The 23,154-nt window shown below is 40.8% G+C and overlaps 1 protein-coding gene and 1 long non-coding RNA gene across 5 annotated transcripts in view; one reads left to right on the top strand and one right to left on the bottom strand.

The window, feature by feature from the left end:
- The window catches only part of HMGB1 (high mobility group box 1), a 134,387-nt gene that overhangs the window by 107,056 nt on the left and 4,177 nt on the right, over positions 1-23,154 (bottom strand). The gene's annotated exons all lie outside the window — the stretch shown is intronic.
- LOC122481137 lies at positions 11,633-17,880 on the top strand. The gene is made up of 2 exons (XR_006296766.1): positions 11,633-11,746; positions 17,720-17,880. It is a non-coding gene; the product is annotated as an uncharacterized LOC122481137 (long non-coding RNA).

Here is a 23,154-nt window from a genome sequence, read left to right on the forward strand (position 1 = left end):
CACGTCAGGCCCTGCGCTGACAGCTCAGAGCCTGGAGCCTGGTTCAGATTCTGTGTCTCCCTCTCTCTGCCCTTCCCCCGCTCATGTTCTCTCTGTCTCTCTCTCTCTCAAAAATAAATAAACATTAAAAAAATACATTTATTTCCAAATAAAATAGTAAAGGTAATTTACATCTTTCCAACAGCAGCAATCGGTGCAATCCAGGTGTTCCAGCCTTTATACAAGTCAATCACATGGCATTTAAAATATGTTCAGAGTACTGTAATAACCTCAGTTGAGGCATATCAAAGTGAATTAACATGAACTCTGCCCTTCAGTAGATAAAAATCTATTAGGAGATAATAGATACAAACAATGATCTGAAAATAGGAGCAGAATCAACAAACGTGGTATTGCTACCTATTTTTGCATAGCATAATTGTCCCAAACCTAGTAGCTTAAAACAACAAACATTTATTATTAATGCTTCTGTAGCCAAGAATCCAGGAGGGCTTAGCTGGACGTGGCTCACTGGCAGACAAGATGTTGGCTGGGGCTGCAGTTCTCTGTGGACCCGATGAGGGCTGCACGCTCCACTTCCCGGGCAGCTCACTCACATGCCAGGCAAGTCAGTGCTGGTTGTTGAGAGGAGGCCTTAGTTCCTTATCACTTGGACCTTTCTACAGGGCTGTCTGTGTCCATATGACATGGCAGCTGACTTCCCCTAGAGTGATTCAAGAGAGCAAACTGGAATCTAAAGTGTCTTTTATGATCTAGCCTCAGAAGTCGCACATTGTCATATCCACAATATCCTATTGGTTACATAGGCAAATCCTATTGAGTATGGGAGGGGACCTCACAAGGGCAGGAAATAACCAGGGCCATCTTGGAGAGTGTCTCCCATGAAAGGTTGCCTGAGAGGTAAAAAAAAATACCAAGAGTGCAAAGGAGGTGCAATTAAACTCCATTCCTTGGGATGCCAATGATAAGAAATATTAGGTTCTCTGGGGTATAGTCTTTTAAAGTTAGCTCTTCACTCAGAAATCTGGCCGATAATTATCACAGAAAATACGACAGTCCAGCAATATTTCTCCCACTTGTAATCTAGCATACACTAGAATGCATCCAAAGGGAACTTTATAAGTTTTTATAATCAAATACTGGGACCCCACAATTAACACTCATATATACTACTCCAGGTAGCCTAGATAAGTCTTAGTCTGTATAGAGGTTTACCATATAATCTTTAGTATGAAATTAAATGTATTGTCCCAAACCAACAGCTCACAAATGCAAAAAGGTCTCATCACATTCACAGAATTAGAATCCTAGAGGTATAAGGTACTTTTAAAAACCTGATTTTTTTCTTTTAAAGAAATTGGAATTAAGGCTTAAAATGATTTGTCAAAGGTACAAAAAATGAGCCTTCAATCCTAGAATCTGTAGTACAGTTGGGACTAGACCCTCTAGAGGAGCCACCTGCCCATAAAAGTTATTGAAACAGGCAAAGCACAGGTCCAGACCAGTGCACACTCTCCACAAAGTTTCACCGATTACTACCTAGCTTATACCTTCCCTGTATGCTTAGATACTCTCTAGTAACAACAGACCTTCATAAATTCTTTCTTAACTAAATATACAAAGATTAAAAAAAATCTTAATTCCAGTTTAGTTAACAGTGTTATATTAGTTTCCAGTGTACAATATGTGGTTTTAACAATTCTATAGATTACTCTGCTCATCGTGGTAAGTGTATTTCTTAATCCGCTTCACTTATTTCATCCATCCCCCCACCCACCGCCCCTCTGGTAACCATCTGTTTGTTCTCTATAGTTAAGGGTCTGTTTGGGGGTTTGTCTCTTTTTCTTTGTTCATCTGTTTTCTTTCTTAAATTTCACGTGAATAATATCATATGGTATCTATCTTTCTCTGACAGACTTATTTCACTAGGCATTATACAAAGATGGGTTTTTTTCTTAAAAATTTTTTTTCCAATGTTTTATTTATTTTTGAGAGCGAGAGACAGAGCGTGAGCGGGGGAAGAGGCAGAGAGAGAAAGAAGGAGACACAGAATCCGAAGCAGGCTCCAGGCTCCGAGCTGTCAGCACAGAGCCCAATGCGGGGCTCAGACCCACAAACTATGAGATCATGACCCGAGCCGAAGTCTGACGCCCAATCGACAAGCCACCCAGGCGCCCCACAAAGATGGTTTTGAACAAAAATTGGTACAAGATGCGCTGGTTTCTGTAATGGAAATTATGGATTCATTCTGATCCATCTATAACTTATTATCCGTGATTATTGCAAAACACCTAAAAGACAGCTGGAATAATGCAACTAGTATAAGCAAGTACGACAGACTTGATATGAACCTCATTGTTCTACAATTGTGTATCATGGTGTAAAGCATGTAGGTGAACAAGAAGTGGACCAGTGACAGGATCTACATTTTAATACTAGTTCTGCTCCTAGATAGCTATAGAACCTGAATGACTTCTTTACACTCTCTTGGCTTCGGTGCTCTTATCTGTAAAACGATTAGAAAATGTTTTGGGTCAAATGTTTTGAGTTCTCCAAAAAGATGCTGCGATCCTAAGCCTCAGTACCTGTGAACGTGACCTTATATAGAAATAGGCTCTTAGCAGATAATAAAGGTAAGATGAGGTCACAAAGGTGGGCCCTACACCAATATGACCGTGTCCATGTAAAAAGGGGGAAGTTTGGACATAGAGACAGAAATACCAGGAGAATGCCACGTGAACATGGAGACAGAGATCAGGGCACTATGTCTACAAGCCAAGGACCACTGAAGTCTGCAAGGAAACCATCAGAAGCTAGGAAGAGACACGGAACAGATTCTTCCTCACAATGAACCATCCACACCGACACACTGGTTTTAGACATCCAGCCTCCAGAACTGTGAGACGATATTAACGATGCATTTCTCTTAAGCCACCAATTTGCGGTATTGTATTACAGCAGCCCTCACAAACTAAGACGTGAGAGAGAACTTGTCAGTATTTTATAGGGTCTAAAATTGAAGAATTCTATGAGAGACGACGAGTGTTCAGAAAAAATTCTTGTATTCAGTAGTCTGCAGTATACCACCAGTCTTTCAATGGAAAACGCAAAACGGATCCTCTACAATGATAGGCAAGGGATGACGAACTTTTCCTGCAGGGACAGACAGTAAATGTTTTAGGCTTTGTGGGCCACGAAAGGTCTCTGTCATATTGTTATTTTTTAACAACTCTTTAAAAACGTAAAATTCCTTCTTAGGCGAAGGGATGTACAAAAACAGGGCTCAGGCTAAACTGGACCCACAGTCTGCTGAACCCTGATGTAGAGGGCAAACACAACCTTAGGCTCCTTTTCTTCAGAATTCCAAGCCCAAGGGAAACCATTTCAAACTTTTTTTTTTTTCACAAGTAGGTGAAAGATATTTTACACCAGACCAGGCATGCTTCCAATATCCTTAGGGCTAGCTGTCCCTTCTTGACTACTGTTACTATTGTAACTATTAGAGTAGTCCAAAGGAGAGCAACTTTTTCCATTTTTCCTTTGGTTACTCTCCACTAAGGGGCATGCACACACAAATGACTAATGACTGTCAGTGACATATTCTCAGAAGGATTAGTACCCCCATGCTATTTCCAGGGCCACTCCCCAAAGATACCCCAAGGATATGCAGCTTTCATAGCTCACAAAATGACTGACATCTAGGGGTTTAAATAGTTAAGGTGCTTTTCATAGCCATCAGGTATTGTGGATCTGATAGTGGCAGGGCTAAGTATACAGAAAGTAGGGCAATGGCCAGAGACTTAACATTCCGAAATGATGTCACGAGTCTATTGCTGTTGCTTTTCCTTCCCTTTATTATTTTTAATGTTTATTCATTTTTGAGACATGGAGAGAGACAGAGCGTGAGTGGGGAGGGGCAGAGAGAGAGAGAGAGAGAGAGAGAGAGAGAGAGAGTCACTGAATCTGAAGCAGGCTCCAGGTTCTGAGCTGTCAGCAAAGAGCCCGATGCAGGGCTCAAACCCATGGACTGTGAGATTATGACCTAAGCCAAAGGACGACACTTAACTGACTGAGCCGCCCAGGCACCCCATTCCTTCTCTTTCTTAAAATTTTTTTTGAGAGACAGCGAGTGAGAGAGAGAGAACTCATGAGCAGGGGAGGGGCAGAGAGAGACAGAGAGAGAGAGGGAGAGACACCATGGAGCCCAATGCAGGGCTCAATACCACAAACCACGAGATCATGACCTGAACTGAAATCAAGAGTCGGACCCTCAACCGAATGAGCCACCCATGCACCCCTCTTTTTCTAAATTGGGCCACTGCTGTTTTCTCACTAGATGGTTTATGTAAAGTGAATAACCTAGTACCTAGCATAAAATAGCCACTCCATAAATGTTAAGGCTCTCTCTCCTCCTTCAACTGGGCTATTCAAGTGTTTCTTCTACAAAGTGAAGACTAAAAACAACATGGATGATTTTCCTGCTGTTTAGGGAAAATAACTAAAGCCTGTTAAGAGAACATATCTGAAAATATAAAGACTGAAGGTAAAAGAGCCAGCTACGTGGAGTGGATGTGTGCTGGATAGGGTTGGATAGGGGAGGGTGAAGGAGGGTAAGGAAATAAAAGGAAAAAGGATTACACCCATGGTGGTAGGATAAAGAATAAGAAGATACTTCTAATCTATTCTATTTCAAACACTAGATCATAACTTAATTTGGAAAAGTTTCCTATAATTCATACCTGATTTCTGTTCCTGTAACAAAAAAATTTGGCTTTGAAAAAATATCAATTATTAAACATCAGGTGAAAGGGTACAAATGGCCCCTGTATTAGTTTGCATGGGCTGCCATAGCATACGACTACAGACTTGAGTGGCTAATACAATAGAAATTTATTTCTGAAGGTTACAAGTCCAAGATCAAAGTGTCAGCAGGTTTGGTTTCTTCGGAGGCCTTTCTCCTTGGTGTGTAGATGGTCACTTTCTCACTGGATCCTCATGTGGTCTTCCCTCTGCACATGAGCAGGTCTGTATTCTAATCTCCTTTCCTTATAAAAACACCTGTCATAATGGATTAGGGCTCATCCTGAAGATTTCATTTTAACTTAATGCCCTTTTAAGACCTGCCCTCCAAATATAGTCACATTCTGAGGTACCGGGAATTAAAGCTTCGATATATGAATTTGGGAGGGGACACAATTCAGCCCATAACAGGCCCAAAACTTGTCAGCACTGTAGTTTGCATTAATAGTAGTGACTGCATCTGTGTTTACCTAAATGTCACATCTGCAAATGAAAGAATACCACATGGTGATCTGAATTCATTAAAAGGAATCTCTCCCTTTTATCTATACAAACCCAAATCTATGAGTTGTATACATGATTGACTTGATAAATTGCCAGGGCTGGCCCAGGTCTGTAGACAGACCACAAGGAACACCTCTGAAAGATCCCTTTCCTAATCTTAGCTTCTTCGCTGGCTTGCCACAAAACCTAAAATTCTTTTATTCTATTCCTTCATTGGCATTTTATTTCCTCTGAAAATGTAATTTCTGGAGGAGTAATACATTAAGTGATCATCAGACATTAACACCTTAGGGTAGAACAGCTAAGATCACAGTGTTATAATAAATAACTAATTCCATCAGATGGAATGTTCTTTATTATTCCTCTAACATTGGAATGTTAATGACCATCTCCCTTAATAATAAGTTTTAAGATAAAAAGCCAAATGACATGCATAAAAACATCTCCTAATAAAGAAACTTGAGAAGAAAAAGAGGAAGGTGGCGAAATTAACATTTTTGAGTCTCTGTTCTGTATCATGCACTCTGCTAAGTGCTTAATTTTTCTTATTATTTTTCTTTATTTTTGAGAGCTTAAGTCAGGGAGGGGCAGAGAGAAGAGAGAGAGAGAGGTTAACAGAGGATCCAAAGCGGGCTCTGCGCTGACAGCAGTGAGCCTGATGAGGGGCTCGAACTCAGAATCTGTGAGATCATGACCTGAGCCAAAGTCGGACACTCAACTGACTAAGCCACCTAGGCATCCCAAATTTTCATTATTTTTTAAATCGAGGTATAACTGGCATATAACACTTCCTAGCTTCAGGTGTACAACATAATAATTTAGTATTTATATACAATGGGAAATGATCACCACAGTAAGTTTATTTAAAAAACATTTTTTAAAATTAAATTCAAGTTGGGGCGCCTGGGTGGCTCAGTTGGTTGAGCGACCGACTTTGGCTCAGGTCATGGCCTCACGGTCTCTGAGTTTGAGCCCCACGTCGGGCTCTGTACTGATCGCTCAGAGCCTGGAGCCTGCTTTGGATTCTGTGTCTCCCTCTCTCTCTGCCCCTCCCCCACTCGTGCTCTGTCTCGCTCTGTCTCTGTCTCAGAAATAAACATTAAAAAAATTTTTTTAATTAAATTCAAGTTAATGTATAGTGTAGTACTGGTTTCCAGAGAATTTAGTGATTCATCACATATAACACCCAGTGCTCATCCCAACAAGTGCCCTTCTTCATGCCTAGCACCCATTCAGCCCATCCCCCTACCCACCTCCCCTCCAGCAACCTTCAGTTTGTTCTTTACATTTAAGAGTCTCTTATGGTTTGCCTTTTTTTTTTTTTAATGTTTTATTTGTTTATTTTTGGGAGGGTGAGAGTGTGGGCGAGGGCAGGATCACAGAGGGAGGGAGAGAGAGAATCCAAAGCAGGCTCTGCAATGTCACCACAGAGCCTAATGTGGGGCTTGATCTCACAAACTGTGAGATCATGACCTAAGCAGAGATCAAGAGTCAGACACTTGGGGCGCCTGGGTGGCTCAGTCAGTTGATCATCTGACTCCTGATCTCCGCTCAGGTCATGATCACACGGTTCATGAGTCCAAGCCCTGCATCAAGCCCTGCGTCAGGATTCTCTCTCCCTCTCTCTGCTCCTTCCCTACTTGTGCTAAGTAAATAAACATTAAAAAAAAAAAAAGAGAGAGGTGCTTAACTGAGCCACCCAGGTGCCCCCTTCCGTTTTGATCTTATTTTTGATTGCTGAGTCATATTCCATTGTATATACACACACATCTTTATCCGTTCATCAGTTGAACCACAGTAAGTTTAGTTACCATCTGTCACCATACAAAGAAAATTTTTTTCTTGTGAAACTTTAGCAACTTTCAAATATGCAAAATGATATTATTGACTATAGTCACCATACTGTACATTACAACCCATGACTTACTTATAACTGGAAGTTTGCACCTTTTGATCCCTTTCATACCCATTTTTCCCACCCCCCAAAACCCATCCTCTCTGGCAACCCACAATCTGTTGTCTCTACCTATGAGTTTTCTTTTGGTTTTTTTAGGTTCTAAATATAAGTGAAATCATATGGTATTTGTCTTTCTCTGATTTATTTTACTTTGCATAATTCCCTCAAGGTCCATCCATGTCCCAAATGGCAGGATTTCCTTAATTTTGATGACCAATCAGTATTCCGTTGTGTGTGTGTATATCACACGTGTTTCCATATCTTGGCTATTGTAAATACTTTGCAATGCTGTTGCAGCGAGCATAGGGATGCATCTATCTTTTCAAATTATGGTTTTCATATTCTTCATATAAACACCCTGAAGTGAAATTACTGGATATATAATAGTTCTATTTTTAACTTTTTGAGGAACTTCCATACTGTTTTCCATAGTGGCTGCAACAATTTACATTCCCACCAATGCACACGGGTTCCTTTTTCTCTATATCCTTGACAACATTTGGTATCTTGTCTTTTTGATAACAGTCATTCTAACAGGTGTTAGGTGACATCTCATTGTGGTTTTGATTTGTGTTTATTTGATGAGTAATTTTGAGCATCTTTTCATGTATCTGTTGGTCATCTGTATGTCTTCTTTGGAAAAATGTCTCTTCAGGTTCTCTGCTCACTTTTTAACTGGATTGCTTGTTTTTCTGCCATTGAGTTGTATGAATTCTTTATAATACTAACCCCTTATCGAATATATGATTTGCAAATATTTTTTCCCGTTCAGTAGGTTGCCTTTTCATTTCATTGATGATCTCCTTTGCTATGCAGAAGCTTTTTAGTCTGATGTAGTCCCACTTGTTTACTTTTGCTTTTGTTGCCTTTGCCTTTGTGAGTCAATTCCAAAAATAATCGTTAAAATTCATGTTGAGGAGCTTATCATCTATAGTTTCTTCTAGGAGTTTTATGGTTTCAGGTCTTACATTCAAGTATGTCACCCATTAAGAGTTAATTTTTGTTTATGGTATAAGACAGTACTCTATTTTCATTCTTATGCATGTGATATCCAGTTTTCCCAGCATCATTTATTGAAGAGACTGTCTGATCCCCACTGTTTATTCTTGGCTCCTTTGCTGTAAACAAATTGACCATATGGCCTTTATTGTGGTGAGATATGTCCCCTCTATACCCAATTTGTTGGGAGTTTTTATCATAAAGTGATGTTAAATTTTGTCAAATGCTTTTTCTGCACATATTGAGGTGATTAGATTATTTTTACTCTTCATTTTGTTAATGTGGTGTATCATGTTGATTGATTTGCAATCATCAGATATTCAACCATCTTTACATCATTGGAATAAATCCCACTTGGTTATGATATTTGATCCTTTTAAGGTATGTTGAATCCAGTTTACCAATACTGTGTTTAGGATTGTTGCGTTTATGTTCATCAGGGATATTGGCCTATAGTATTTTTTCCATGGTATCTTGTCTGGTTTTGGTATTGGGGTAATGCTGGCCTTATAAAATGAGTTGGTAAGTGTCCCCTCCTCTTCCATTTTTTGGAAGACTTTGATAGAGAACGGTATTAAATCTCTGAAAAACAAAAATCTCCTGGGCACCATGGTGGCTCAGTCAGTTAAGCGTCCAACTCTTGATCTCAGCTCGGGTCTTGATCTCAGGGTTGTGAGTTCACGGCCAGCGTGGAGCCTACTTAAACAGAGAAAAAAAGAAAAAAGAAAAAAAATAACCACTTTTTTTCAATGTCTGGTAGAATTCACTAGTGAAGCTGCTTGGTCCTGGACTTTTTGCTGGGAGTTTTTTGATGACTGATTTAATTTCCTTGCTAGTAACTGGTCTATTCAGATTTTCTATTTCTTCATGATTCAGTCTTGGAAGATTGTATGCTTCTAGAAATTTATCCATGTCTTCTAGGTTGTCCAATTTGCTGGCATATGATCATTCATAGTAGTCCCTTATGATCCTTTGTATTTCTTTGGTAGCAGTTGTAACTTCTCCTTTTTCACTTCTGATTTTATTTTAGCCCTCTCTCATTTTCTCAGTCTAAAAGTGTGTCAGTTCTGTTTATGTTTTGAAAAGATATCAAAAGATAGCTTTTCTTTTTCTGATAGAAACATAACTACCCCAGCTTTCTTCTGGCTGCCATTTGTATGAAACATCTTTTTCCATCCCTTCACTTTCAGTCTGTATGTTCTTGCACGTGAAGCCTCTTGCAGGTAGTATATAGGAGGGTCTTGTTTTTCTTACCCATTCAGCTACTCTGTGTCTTTTGATTGGTGAATGTAGTATATTTACATACAATTATTGGTAAGTGTGTATTTATTGCCATTTGTTGCTTTTTGTCTGTTTCATAGCTCCTCTCTGTTCTTTATTATTATCTCACTCTCTTCCCTTGTGGTTTGATGACTTTCTGTAGTGTTATGCTTAGATTCCTTTCTTGTTATCTTTTCTATAACTTCTACAAGTTTGTTCTGTGGTTATGAGATTTACATTTATATATATCTAACAATCTAAGTTGATAGCAAGTTTAAACACATCCTAAAACTACATTTTTATTCCTCTGCCTATGTTTTATTTGATGTCACATTTTATATCTTTTAATTGTGTATTCCTTAACTATTAAATTTGTTACTTTTTACTACTTTTAACCTTCAGACTAGCTTTCTAAGTAATTAATCCACTACCTTTACTACATATTTACCTTTACCAGTGAGATTTTTTACTTTTATATGTTTTCTTAGTGCCCTTTCTTTTCAGCTTGAAGAAATTCCTTTAACACTTCTTGTAAAGCCAGTTTAATGATGAATTCCTTCAGGATTTCCTTGTCTGGAAAACTCTTTATCCCCTCCTTAATTCTGAATGATAACCTCGCTGGGTAAAGCATTCTTGGTTGCAAGTTTTTTTTCATTCAGTACTTTGATTATATCATGCCACTCCCTTGGCCTGCAAAGTTTTGGCCAAAAAAACCCTGCTGATAGTTGCATAGAGGTTCCCTCGTCCGTAACATGTTGTTTTTCTCTTGCTGCTTTTAAGATTCTCTTTAACTTCTGACATTTTAATTATCATTTGTCTTTGTGTAGATCTCTTTGGGGTCATCTTATTTGGAACTTTCTGGGCTTCCTGGATCTGAGTGTCTTTTCCACAGCCAGGCAATCAAGGGACGTCCTCTATGTGGACTATGCACCTGCCAGCTTTAAAAAGGCAGCCGGAGAGCACAGGGGTAGGGCACGCCTGCCAGCTTTAGCAATATAGCGGGGGAGCACATGGACTGGGTATGCTTGCCAGCTTTAGTGGGGCAGAAGGGTGCCGTGACTGTTACGTGCTTGCTGGTGCCAGCAAGGTAGGAGAGCACAAAAATGGCACCTGCCAGCGCCTCTGTCCCCAGAGGAAGTTGCGACAAGTCCCTACTCCTCTGGCAGATGCTTCAAGATCAGCAAACGAAGCTCCTTCATATCAAGTCTAGGTGCTTTTCAAACCGCTGCTTTTGTGCCGGGCCATGGGGTGAGTGACTCTGCATGCAAGACCCTTAAGGAAGGATCTCGGTTCCTAGCAGCCTTTCGGTTCTCCTAGACACGTAAGCCTCGCTGGTTTTAAACGCCATTTGTTTTAAAGGTTTGTCTCTTCGACGCGGATCACAAGAGTTGGGGGGACTAACGTGAGGCAGGAATCCCTTGCTCCTCAGGGAGAAGTGCCGCGTTTGTGAGCTCTCTTCCGGCTGTGGGCTGCTGTGCTGGAGATGGGGTGTTCAGCGAGACTACACCGCTGCCTCTCCTACCGGTCTCTATGTGGCCCTTTCATCCTTTGCTGTAGAGGTGCCGTCTCTGGAACTCTTCCACATGTAGCTGTAGATCTGGCGTGTCTGTGGGAGGCCAAGAGTTTAGGGCCTTCCTATGCTGCCATCTTGAACTGCCTTTGCTCAGGACTTTAGAAAGTGAATCATTCAATCCTGAAAATAAGTCTGTAGAGTAGTAGTACCCTCGTTTTACAGACAAGGAGTCAGGCTCAGAGAAATTAACATCACAGAGTTTGCTGGTTGGTAAGGAGAGACTGAAACCCATGTTTTGCTCTGTGGCTTGCTCGTCTGGTGCCTGTGGCCAAACTACTGGTGCTGAGCTTTAGTTTTCTCATTTTGAAAATGAAGATAATAATGATATTTACTTTTTGTAGCACTGTTGCGAGGTTTACATGAGAATCAGCACACATAACAGTGTGGCAGAATGCGAGAGAACCGATAGCATACCACTTCTGAGACCAGCTTTAAGAAGCCTTGTAGCCTTCTGCTTTTGCCCTCTTGGAATACTCTGCTGCCATGGTAGGAAGCCCAAGGGAGATTACGAACGAAGAGACCCTGCTCGGAGACAGAGAGAGATGCCCAGCTGGCAGGAAGCACCCTGGCCTCAGATATGTCAGCGCGGCCGTCTTAGACCCTTCCGCCCCGGGCCAGCTGCCAGCTAACCGCAGCTGTGTGAGTGGATCCAGGTGAGACCGGCAGAAAAACTGTACAGTTACATACAGAATTGTGAGAAATAAACATTTTTTAAAGCCACAAAATTGTGGAGCAGTTTGCTGTATAACAAATGACCATTAGACTAAAACATGTTAGTTTACTCCTCCAAGTTCAAAGTAGAAGAATGAGAGAAGAACTTCATAGTCCACACCCTAAAGGTTTCACACCCCCAAATTTCCAAGTTTGAAAAACTGATTTTCCTAGGCAAACCATAAGACACTCTTGACTACAGAGAGCAAACTAAGGGTTGCTGGAGGGGAGCTGTTGGGGGCTGGTGATGGGCATCAAGGAGGGCACCTGTGATGAGCACTGGGTGTTGTATGTAAGTGATGAATCACTGAGTTCTACATCTGAGAAACACTACACTATATGTTAACTTGAATTTAATAAAATCTTAAAAGAAAAAAAAGAGAAAAACTGATTTTTCTAAGGCAGAAAATGTAGAGTCTTAGAACTTGTATGCCCCAACCAGCAGGCTCTGTTTGTCTGATGTGATCAACACTCTTGATAAGCCCTGAGGAAGAACGATTATTTAGTTTAAACCAGGCTGAAGTAAGGTAAGGAGTTCCAAAGTACGAGTGATCTAACTGACCCTAACTTATTTATTTCCCTTGTCTTCGAGAGGCACACCATCAGTCTCTCATCTACATTCTCCCCTGTGGCATGTGATCAGGAATGTCCTCAGATTATCAGACTACGTTTCAAGGTTATCCTTCCAATTATGACATGTGAACATTCTCATTTCTGCCTACTTATTGATTATTCCCAAATCTGTAGCTACAGCCCAGATGTCTCTCTTGAGATCAAGACTCACATCTCTTAACTGCCTGATGGAATAATCTCATGGAGGGACCCCAGAGTCAGTTTGAAACTGAACTAACCATTTGCTCCTCTCTTTCTCTTCTCCCTCTATTGTGAATACCTTTCTCTCCTTCTATACTACCAGACGAAGTCTTTTTATTATAATTTTTTTTGAACATTTATTTTTGAGAGACAGAGAGAGACAGAGCATGATCGGGGAGGGGCAGAGAGAGAGGGAGACACAGAATCGGAAACAGGCTCCAGGCTCCGAGCTGTCAGCACCAAGCCCGACGCAGGGCTCGAACTCACGAATCGCAAGATCGTGACCTAGGCCGAAGTCGGACGCTTAACCAACCGAGCCACCCAGGCGCCCCACTACCAGATGAAGTCTTATTTGGACATCGTTTCTTCTGAGAGATCTTTTAAAAATCTCTGGACTAGGTTAGGTGCTAAGCCTTTCTTGAAATTTCAGCACTTATTCTGGCTATATTTGTATTATGTACAACTGTACATATTATTAAAATCGTAGACTTTGTATACGTTATTACAATTGTACTTATTTTACCATTCACTCAATAAATGCAACACGTAAACTGACATATGATGCAGTAAAGAAAAATGAAGTAGCACAAAGGGCTGCATCTACCTAGTGAAAGGGGTGTCCTTTTCCATTTGCATAAAGAGAAAAAGCTTTAAACAATGGCAATAAACTGCTCTTCAACGGGGGTGTGTGTGTGCACGTGTGTAGAGAAGGAATCTGTAGGCACATGTAGATTTTGAGCCTAGTGAGAAGGGAAGCCACGGGAATGTTTTGAGCAAAGAAATGACATGACCTTACTGATGTTTTTAGTGATACACTGGTTGGCAGATGGAGAATAAACCGTGGGGAGGGAAGGAAGTAGGGAGAAGAGGAGACTACTGCTATAATCCAATGGTCCTCAACTGGAGGCAATTTTGCTCCCAAGGGGACATTTTAGCAATGTCTGGTGACATTTTTGGTGGTCACAACTGTGAGAGGCACTTGCTACTTGTATCTAGTGGGTAAAGGCTAGGGATACCACGAAGTATCCTACAAGGCATGGGTCAGCCCATCCCGCCAAAAGAACTACTGGCTGCAAATGTCAATAGTGCTGAGTTGGAGAAACTGTTCTGATCTGTCACAGAATGGTGGCATGGATTAAGATGGCAGTGGTGACAGCTCAAGACGTGCTTAGTTCTGGATAGATTTTAAAAGGAGAGGGGCCACCTGGGTGGCTCAGCTGGTTAAGGGTCTGACTCTTGGTTTCAACTCAGGTCATGATCTCACGGTTTGTGAGATCGAGCCCCGCATTGGGTTCTGTGCAGTGTAGAGCCTGCTTGGGATTTTCTGTCCCTCTCCCACTCATGTTGCTCTCTCTCTCTCTCTCAGAATAAATAAATAAACTTAAAAAAAAAAAAAGGTAGAGCTGACTGGGGATACCTGAGTGGCTCGGTTGGTTAAGCAACAGACTCTTCATTTCAGCTCAGGTTATGATCTCAGGGTTCATGAGTTCAAGCCCCACATCAGGCTCTGCACTCCCTCTCTCTCTGCCTCTCCCCCACTCTTGTGGGCACGCTCTCTCTCTCTCTCAAAAAAGAATAAATACGTTTTAAAAAAAAGTAGAGCTGACTGTATGTGTTGTGGGATTAAATGTATAGTATGAGGGAAAAAGAGGCAGAGAGGATATCAAGCTTTCTCACTTGAGCAACTGTAAGAATGAAGTGCCTACTACTGAGAGGAGGAAGAATGTGGAAGCAGTAAGTAGGGAGGAGGTGCTCTGTTTTGTTTGCAGGTGAGAAGTGGCTGATGAGACTCAAGCAATTGTTTTACACATATTAAATGCTGAACTTTGTCTATCTACCTGGTGTCAAGTGAATGTATCAAGTAGGCAGATCGATGCGTGAGCCTGAAGCTCTGGCCAGAGGCTGGGGCTGGAGACAGGCACTTGGGAGTTTCAGCATCTATACAGTACGAACAGCTACAGGACAGGAGAAGATTAGTTAGGGAGGGAATGAAAACTGAGACAAGATCTGGGTTCTGAGGCATTTCAATGCTTGAAGGGGAGGGGAATCAGCACAAACTACTAAAAAGGCAAAGGAGAAGGACTGAGGTAAGAGAACCAAGAGTAAGTGAGAACGAGGAGCTGTGTCAAACGCTGCTGAGAGGGAAAGGGAAACTGAGGGCTGAGAAATGACCACAAGACCTGGCAACACGGGTGTCGATGCTGATGTGGAAATGAACGGTGCCGGTGGGAGGCAGGAATGAAAGCCTCACTGGCCTGGAGGCCAAAGAGTTCATAGCAGAGGAAGGTAGAGACAGTGGCTGTAAGCAGTGATACACTCTCTTGCGGTCTTTGTAAAGCTGAGTGAAACAACAGGTAATATCCGGAGGAGGATTTTTTTCCCTCCCAGCTTATGGTACGTGTTCGAACCTTCAGAAAACTTGACAGTATGACAAAACTGCTTGTATCTACAACAGACTCAACATTTAACACTATCATGTGTTTTTCCTATTTGTACACATGTATACACACACACACACACACACACACACACACACACACACCCTCCCGAACACTGAAGGTAACTTCATCTCTAAATATACTTCAGATACATCTCCTAAAAAAAAAAAAGAAAGGCAATTCTCCGACACAACCGTAATAACCATTAACAACACATCTAGGAAAATAAAATGTACACTCCCAGATACAGCTTATTGCTAGGCATATTAAAATCCCCCCCAAATAGGTTTTGCAGCAGTTTTTCTCAAACCAGGATTTAATCAAAGTCTACGCATTACATTTGGTTATCATGTTCCTTTGGTGTCTCTTAATGAGTTTTTGAAAAGACCTGTCTTACAGAATGGACCTGACTGATTCCTGGTGAAGCCACTTAACTTGTTCTTCTGTCCTGGAAGGGAAGAGTTTGTAAAAAGTAGTAAATATATTCATTATTCTTGGCATAATATCCTAAAATTAACACTTCCCAACTTTCTGTATCTCTCTGCCCTTTCATTTTACAAAAATTCTCAATTTATTCCAGGATTTTTTTTTTCCATTTAACTGCCTCCTGTAAGCTCTAAAGACTCAACTGAGCAACTTACAGGGTTTATACGTTCCATGGTCAAAAAAAATCGACTACAGCCTCTCACTATAAGAATCATGGGGATCTCATCCTAAAGCTAATCAGTACTGACACCAAACATTTTATTGGTTAAGCACAACAAACTACATTTGGAAAGTAAAATGAATTCTCTGAAATTTCTTTCCTGATAAGTAAAATAGTGCCTCCTAATAATTGAGGGTGAAAGCTGCTGTGAAATACGCCCACGTGACCAGAAATTACAATAGCCAAAAGGGTGCACAGAGTCTGGTGCTGGTATGCTCTATACACCATTCTATGTAGTAAAGAACTTAAATACAGATGCAAGATTTGATTAAACTTGTATTTGGCCTTCTGTAACTGGTCAGTCAGGCATAAATGCTTTACACAACTTAATGGACGTTCTTCAAGCAACTTAAAATGCAAACTGACCCAACAATGTTTAGGACTAGAATTCTAAAGAACATTTAGGCATTATCAATTTGTCATAAACATTTTCTGCCACAATCTTAAAATTGTCTTTTCCACAGTGTCAGAAAGCATTAGAAACAGAATGATTTTATACAAATGATTAAACAGTATACAAATTTTATACTGTTTGATCCAATAAATGTTTCATGTTCCCCCTTACATTGCTATTTATTTTTTGCTATGTTACAAAACCTGCATTTAGCATGGCATATGAAATATCATAAAATAAATGAATTCATCTCATTTACGAGTTCATAAGAGTTCATCGCACATGGTGAAATAAATGACTAAAATAAAATGGTTAATGATTTTTTTCCAAAGATTTTATGGGGCTTGAACTCACAACTCTGTGATCAAGAGCCACAAGCTCTACTGACAGAGGAGCCAGGAGCCCCAAAACGGTTAATGATTTTTAACCATTTCCTTGCACTTACTTGGACTTCTTTAGTGCTTTGGCATTGGAATTTTAATTAAACCACTGATGCTTTTTTTTTTTTTTTTTAATTTTTTTTTTCAACGTTTTTATTTATTTTTGAGACAGAGAGAGACAGAGCATGAACGGGGGAGGGGCAGAGAGAGAGGGAGACACAGAACCGGAAACAGGCTCCAGGCTCCGAGCCATCAGCCCAGAGCCTGACGCGGGGCTCGAACTCACGGACCGCGAGATCGTGACCTGGCTGAAGTCGGATGCTTAACCGACTGCGCCACCCAGGCGCCCCATTATTTTAAGTGATATTTTTTAACCCTTTCGGGCCTATGGTTTATTTCAGCGAGGTAAATGACCTTCACTAGCCACCTAGTCCCACCTCATTCTGATTACTACTGCAAAAAACCCCTTACTTCAATAAATTAGAAGCTAGGGACCAGACTTCATGAAGCACCTCCCAGAAGTAAATTAATTCATGTTAAAATAAAAATTGTAGCTATTATCACCTGTAATTATAAGTCTGCCTGTAGGTCATCTCAACTTTCAGACTGTCTGGAAGATCATAAAAACCACTGGTAGTCCCTGATCACGTTATGTAAACTTCTCATTTAGATGGAGCTAGATGAGAAGGAGGGGCCAGCAGCAGAAAATTATCCTTTCAACCTATTCTCCAGCTAGGAAACTATGTTACTCAATTATTTGATCTCAAATGAAGCAAAGTGAAGTAACAAAATCAAACTAACATGTTATATAACTGTGGCAGCCAGCTTCCAAGATGGCCTCTAGCGAGTCCTGCCTCCAAGTATTCACACCCTTGTGTGGGTCCCTCCCACAGTAGATCAGGGTGGGTCTGTGCAGGAGACTGATGGCATAATTTTTTTTTTTTTTTTTTGAGAGAGCATGCATGGGATGGGGGTGGGGGGGGGGGGAGAAGAAGGGAGAGAATCTTAAGCAGGTTCCATGCTCAGCCTGACACAGGGCTGAATCTTATAACCATGAGATCATGACCTGAGCCAAAATCAAGAGTTCCAACACTTAAATGACTGAGTCACCCAGGTGCCCCAAATGGTATATTACTTCTAAAGCCAGGTTATAAAAGACACTATGGTTTCTGCCTCTCTTTCAGATCACCTACTCTGGTGGAAAGCCAGCTGTCATGTCAAAGGACATTCATGCAGCTTTCAGATGACTGCAGTCACATGAGACTCTGAATTGGAACCACCCAGCTAAAATACTTCCAGATTCCTACCCATCAGAAACTGTGTTTAATAATAAATATCTATGGTTGAAGCCTTTGGGGGTACTTTCTTGCACAGCAAAATATAACTATACAATGATATATACTAATTTAACTGGTTGAAGTTATAGCTATATAACATCCCACTTAAGTATTAAAAATCACAGCGTCCTGATGCAATGCAAGGTATTAAAAGAAATCCACTAACAAATACCTATCGAGTACCACTGACGACAAGAAAGCTTTGTCACACTGCACATGAAACTTCCTTAGAGTAATATTCATGGCTGATCTCCCCTTTCTCACTAACTCCTCCCTGGGGTAGGAAGGAGTAACCAGTCTGATAAATTTGAGAGAAAAAATTCTGGGCTCAGCCACTTCCTTTTTTCTTTTCTATTTGGGATTTGTCTAACTGAAGACAGCCATTTATTCTGGGCTGTTCTCTATCACACAGTAAATGTAGTGGGACAAACTCCATTCTTGTAGACAGAGAAAGGTGAGGCTGAAATCAGCCTAATTCCGGAGTGCAATACTAGGAAGTTCCTTGTTGCTGCAAACCTCAGCCACGTTTCCAAAACAACTTTTTGGGTAAACTTGTATTTGAATCTTCATCTATGTGATTTCTACATCTTATTTCTTACCACGATTCAAACTTCAGCAAGGAAAAAAAGGGTGTCATTACTTATCAATCTCTAAACTAAATACACAGCACTATAATGGGTATTTCGTGTCCATATGGACTGTATGGTATATTTGGGATGTAAACTAAGATAACCTGAAGGATTAAATAATAATTACCTGCCAAATGTAAACTATAAGAAGCACATAGTTATTAATCAATAAATGAGAAATTATGATCACTGGTAAGCATCAGAAAATCTGAAGAAGAAAGGCAAAAACACAGATGCCCAGACCCCATGCCAAACCCACAGAATTGGGAATAGGACCCAAGCAATTGCATTTTTAATAAGTTCCCAATATAATGCTGATTCATACCAATTTAGGAACCCGAGCTATACACAAGGAGCGCAATGACTCTGGAAAAAAAGAGACTGCTGTGAGCTATCAAAGGAAAGATTACAGCAAACAGAACTTTAAGCAAATTGTAAATGACATGCAGGGTTTAGACGAGATGGTAGATAACGGAGGGAAACCAGAATGTGCTGAGGGCCTATTAACTGCCAGGCACTGTTCTACGCATCACCTCATTTAAGATAATTTCACTGCATACATGGAAAAACTGAGGCTCAGACAGATGAAATCATTTACCTCAGGTCACAAAACTAGTTAAACGACACAGTGGGATTAGTAGACATTTTCATCATATGGATGAAATTGAGCCTCAGGGAGGTTAAGTATTTTGTTGGAAGAAACAAAATTGGAAAGTGGAAGATCTGTGATTAATAAGTGGACAAGGTGAAATCAGGTCTGTGAATCTAAAGCCTGTTTTTTTTTTTTTTTCTTTTTAGTAAGATGGAAAGGAGAGAATCTCCTTTGCTTAAAAAGAACACAAGAACAGAAAAGCAATAGTAAACTTAGAAATCAAATTAGACCATCAAAAAATAGTCTACACTTAAACTTATGATGTGGTCAGACAACCACACATTAAAGACCACCAATGATATAAAAATCAGTTTTAAAAAGATTTTTTTTAACAAAAGACATTCTTGGCGCCTGGGTGGCACAGTCAGTTAAGCGTCCGACTTCAGCCAGGTCACGATCTCGCGGTCCGTGAGTTCAAGCCCCGCGTCGGGCTCTGGGCTGATGGCTCAGAGCCTGGAGCCTGTTTCCGATTCTGTGTCTCCCTCTCTCTCTGCCCCTCCCCCGTTCATGCTCTGTCTCTCTCTGTCCCAAAAATAAATAAAAACGTTGAAAAAAAATTAAAAAAAAAATAAATAAAAAAAGACATTCTTGAGTTTTTAAAAAAATTTTTTAAATGTTTATTTTGAGAGACAGACAGTGCAAGTGGGGGAGGGACAGAGAGAGAGGAGAGAGACAATCCCAGGCAGGGTCCACACTGCTAGCACTGAACCCGACATGGGGTTCAAACTCACAAAACCATGAGATCATGACCCGAGCTGAGATCAAGAGTTAGACATTTAAGCGACTGAGCCATCCAGGCACCCCTTAAAAAAAAAGATCAAAAGAAAAAAATCAAAGGCAGTTTTGTCTGAATTGATTAGTTTACTAAATAATTACCAACTGCAATTAGCAATCAGAATCCAATTATTAGACTGAACTGATGATTCAGCAACTAGTTGGAAAGCACCAACCTAGTCAAAACAGTCAAATTAATTTTACAGTTAGTCTTATAAGCATAATGTTTAAGGCCAGAGTAATTTCATTTATAACTGAAAAAAATTTTTTAATGTTTATTTTTTGGAGAGAGTGTGCACACACGTGTGAGTAGGGGAGGGGCAGAAAGAGGAAGAGAATCTTAAAAACATTTTTTTTTTTAACGTTTATTTATTTTGAGGGAGAGAGAGAGAGACAGAGCATGAGCAGAGGAGGGGCAGAAAGAGAGGAAGATACAGAATCTGAAGAAGGCTCCAGGCTCTGAGCTGTCAGCACAGAGCCCAATGTGGGGCTGGAACTCATGAACTGCGAGACTATGACCTGAGCCGAAGTCGGATGCTTAACCGACTGAGCCATCCAGGTGCCCCAAAGAGAGGGAGAGAGTCTTAAGCAGGCTCCACACTCAGTGCAGAGCCCAACGTGGGGCTCAATCTCACAACTGTGACATATGACTTGACCCAAAATCAAGAGTTGGAGGCTTAACTGACTGAGCCACCCAGGCACCCCATAACTGAAATTTTTAAAGACTGCTTTATGACAATATTTTATAAGACTTCGTGATAAATATTACTATCTTAAGGACTTTAAAAAAAGTGTTACTTGAGAGAGAGAATGTGCAGGCATATGCAAGAGCGGGGCGGGGTAGGGAGGGAGAGAGAGAGAGAGAGAGAGAGAGAGAGACAGAGAGAGAGAGAGAGAGAATCCCAAACAGGCTCCACACAGTCAGCACAGAGCCTGACTTGGGGCTCTATCCCATGAACTGTGAGATCATGACCAGAGGGGAGATCATGACCAGAGCTGAAATCAAGAGTTGGATGCCCAACCAACTGACCCACCCAGCACCCCTTAAGGACTTTCTGAAAAGTGAAGCTAAATACTTACTTATCTCTATTCTCCATGTATCTAGGCACCTCAACTGTTTTTCCATCTTCAAGACCAAAGTCAAAATTCAACTTCGTGAGACCCTTCCTGTAATTAAAATTAACTAGTTTCTTTCCATTGTTGCTACGGAATATTGTTTGCACATCTCTATTTAGCATTTATTTCATTTTGCCTTTGTACGAAAACTATCCATTTACAAATGCTTCTACTTTTTTTTAGGGACAAAGATTATGCATTAAGCACCTTTGTATTCATCCAGCATTTAGCACAGTGCTTTGCATACTCAATAAAAGTGTGTTGACAAATAAGTTAATATTTTTCTCACATCTTCCAAAACCCTGAACTAACAAGGATAAGAACGTGGGGAAATATACTGTGGAAAACACTACATTTTAAGAGTAGGTTTTGTCAGCCCTGTGAACTGGGAACCATGATGATCATTCATTGATTAGCAAATATGTACTATGTACTAGGCAATGCATATATAACCTCGAATAAGACCGACGTAGTCCTTGCCCTCACAAGTTAGTAGACACTTAATATATACATAGGTTGTGAAGAAAACAAACAGTAGGTGGTAATAAGGAATTAGAGTAGGGATGGCAGGTAGAGGGCTGCTCACAGGGTGGACAGCTTGACAAGTGAAACCGAGGCTGACACTTGAAGGATGAGTCACATACGCAAGGACAAGGGGACCAGCTAGGAGAATTAAGGCCCTGAAGCCGGGGTGGCGGCCACATGCTACAACGCCAGCTTCAGGGGAATCCAATTACCACAGCATATTCTCTACCCTTCTATTTGTCAGTTCTTTTGCAATTGTTTCTATCACTTCTCTTTTTCTGATGGTTCAGATATTCCTGGCAAAATTGTACAAATGGCATGAACTCAGGGGGATGTAAGGCTGTTTCCAAATAATCCTAATTTCCCTCGAATCTTACGACTGATAAATTCATCTCCAAGAGACATCTGTGTCCCAATTAGGAAAAGAGTGTTTCTCTAAATCATCTTTAATTTTTTGATTTGGGAGTCCTCCTGATTGCTAATCAACATGTATAATTACTTCAATAATTATAGAATGTTCTTTTGTTTTCAGAAAAATGACCTGCTGCTTTCCGAACTGTAAATTGCTCTAGAACCTACGTAGAGGAAACCTACCTAAAGTGGTCCCTAACCACGGGGCATTCTCACATCTGCTGCTACAGCTACCTGTGAAATGGGAGCATGTGATGTACTGGAAAAAGCCCTGCATTAGAAATTAGAGGACACACTCCACACCCGAAAAACAAATAACCCAGTGAAGAAATGGGCAGAAAACATGAATAGACACTTTTCTAAAGAAGACATCCAGATGGCCAACAGGCACATGAAAAGATGTTCAGCGTCGCTCCTTATCAGGGAAATACAAATCAAAACCACACTCAGGTATCACCTCACGCCAGTCAGAGTGGCCAAAATGAACAAATCAGGAGACTATAGATGCTGGAGAGGATGTGGAGAAACGGGAACCCTCTTGCACTGTTGGTGGGAATGCAAATTGGTGCAGCCACTCTGGAAAGCAGTGTGGAGGTTCCTCAGAAAATTAAAAATAGACCTACCCTATGACCCAGCAATAGCACTGCTAGGAATTTATCCAAGGGATAGGGATAAATAGGGCCACTTGTACCCCAATGTTCATAGCAGCACTCTCAACAATAGCCAAATTATGGAAAGAGCCTAAATGTCCATCAACTGATGAATGGATAAAGAAGATGTGGTTTATATACACAATGGAATACTACGTGGCAATGAGAAAAAATGAAATATGGCCTTTTGTAGCAACGTGGATGGAAGTGGAGAGTGTGATGCTAAGTGAAATAAGCCATAAAGAGAAAGACAGATACCATATGGTTTCACTCTTATGTGGATCCTGAGAAACTTAACAGGAACCCATGGGGGAGGGGAAGGAAAAAAAAAAAAAAAAGAGGTTAGGGTGCGAGAGAGCCAAAGCATAAGAGACTGTTAAAAACTGAGAACAAACTGAGGGTTGATGGGGGGTGGGAGGGAGGAGAGGGTGGGTGATGGGTATTGAGGAGGGCACCTTTTGGGATGAGCACTGGGTGTTGTATGGAAACCAATTTGTCAATAAATTTCATATATTAAAAAAAAAT

Source organism: Prionailurus bengalensis, chromosome A1 (assembly GCF_016509475.1).
Source record: "Prionailurus bengalensis isolate Pbe53 chromosome A1, Fcat_Pben_1.1_paternal_pri, whole genome shotgun sequence".
In the NCBI taxonomy this organism is placed as follows: domain Eukaryota; kingdom Metazoa; phylum Chordata; class Mammalia; order Carnivora; family Felidae; genus Prionailurus; species Prionailurus bengalensis.